Source organism: Lepisma saccharinum, chromosome 26, assembly GCF_977018435.1.
Source record: "Lepisma saccharinum chromosome 26, izLepSacc3.1, whole genome shotgun sequence".
Classification (NCBI taxonomy): Eukaryota; Metazoa; Arthropoda; class Insecta; order Zygentoma; family Lepismatidae; genus Lepisma; species Lepisma saccharinum.
The window spans coordinates 52,945,408-52,947,323 of NC_139254.1; the positions used below are offsets into that span (position 1 = coordinate 52,945,408).

The following is a 1,916-nucleotide window of genomic DNA, read 5'->3' on the forward strand; positions in this document are numbered from 1 at the left end:
TAGTTCCTGAAATGCTCGATTGCCAAAATTTCTCTTCAAATCTTCGGTAGAAAGTCAGGTGTGAGATATGACATGAGCTCTTTTCAAGGCAAAGGCCATGCAGATTGCGTTTTACTGGTTAAGTACAGGGTTCACATGTACATGTGTGTTACGTGTTGCACGCCATGATGTTTAAAACAACACTGAGAAGAAAGCAGATAAACTTAGCTATCATGCAAAGAATAAACAAAACACGTGACGAGGCTCTGCTTCTTAAAATACATGTATGTCTATGGCATGTTAATCAAAGCTTTACAGTTTGCGGGAGTAGTCTTTATTCTGTTTGCTTTGAAAACAGTCTTCCAAAGCTAAAGAAACGAATGCGTAGAGTTAGAAACGGTTTTGTTAACTTTCACTAAACCCATGCGTAGATTAACATCGCTCAGGAAACGGAACTTGGACTTAAATGGCGAGATCGGCTTGTTTATTTTTCTCACACTTTTTCCTCTGTGGCGCTGCTTACGGTTATGAATATGTATAAAGAGTTGTGCCACATCTCGCGTGGCTGGGTTTCAGTGACATGAAAAACCGTGGGGCGAAAGAGCGAGGTGCCAAGGCAAGCGTATGCACAGAATAATGACAAACTAACTCTTCTTCTTCCGATGTTTGAAGACTGCCACGCCCTTTTTTCTTCTATGTCCGAAAGGTCACTGTCCGTACAGTGGAATCCACTGGTATTGCTCGGTAAATTGTCCATGACCATTCTCATTAATTTTTATCTTTAGTTGTGGTAGGTCCGTATAAAGTGACAAATAACCCAAGTGCTGACGCACCCAAATTTTAATTTCACTTCACTATCAGGTAGCCTTTTCCCTCCAGTCTTACCAACAGATACCCATTGATGAGACTCTAGGAAAACGCCAGCCACCTTTGCAAGGCTATTATCGGGAGAATTCCCATCTGAGATCACTCTCCCTTGCGAATCGAATCTGGGTCTTCCGCACTGCAGCTAGACACCATCCATCACTTCTCAACCTCGTTGGAAGGCGTCCCGACGATCAAGATGGATGGAGATTAAATGTGGGATCAAAAATAAACGAACGCCGTGAAACTCGAACCCAGGAACCGAGTTGTGAATGAAACAAAGAACCCGTTTCACATTCTCTTGCGTGACGACCGGTTTAGAAGTGGAGTGAAAGCTTTTGTATGTTGCCAACAAGTGCTCATGGTGTAGTGGTTATCACATCCGCCTAACACGCGGAAGGTCCCAGGTTCGATCCCTGGTGAGCACAATTTTTTATCCGGAATCAGAACTTCCTTGAATTACTTGAAAAATTTACGTAAACGAAAAACGAAAAAATTAAAATAGTATTTTTCAACTTGAATAGATTAAATTCGAACTCTACCACGGAATTATTCCTACTGTCGTGTAGTGCTCATAACAGCTTAACTTGACCACTTCTCTTCTCTCCGAAGCTCTTTCAATCCTTGGAGGTTAGACAGAGAGAGTAAAGAGGGCCCTCTTAATAACAGCCTTTCTTCCCCCATTAGCCCAAGCGCAAACAGGGCCCCCTCAAAGTAATCCACTCGAGGCACACCTCGCCGGCGTCCTTCTTGTAAATAGGTTACCACCGACTGCACCTCAAAGTCCGTGACACATGCCTCTTCCACACGTCTGATTTATGAATGCACTCTTTTTTTGTGGTGGACGGACGGACGCGCTCGACGTGATGCTACTCCAAGGACGAGAAGCGAGTGGTTGTCCTTGCCAAGGCCAGAGAGACGGGACGTTGCCTTCCGAGCCGTCGGCATCCCAAAGACAACTGAAAGAGATGCCGTCAGTCATGTTTCCTGTAAGCAACTTTGCGAATTTCAATTTCAGACATTTTTCTGGAAGGTGATGTAACCACTGAAGAAAAGGTGGGCAAGCACCGCTT

At 44.3% G+C, this 1,916-nt stretch overlaps 1 non-coding gene across 1 annotated transcript; it reads left to right on the plus strand.

Annotated features, from left to right (window-relative positions):
- Nucleotides 1-1,198: 1,198 nt before the first annotated feature.
- TRNAV-AAC (transfer RNA valine (anticodon AAC)) lies at nt 1,199-1,271 on the plus strand. The gene has a single exon. It is a non-coding gene; the product is annotated as a tRNA-Val (tRNA).
- The last annotated feature ends 645 nt before the right edge of the window (nt 1,272-1,916 follow it).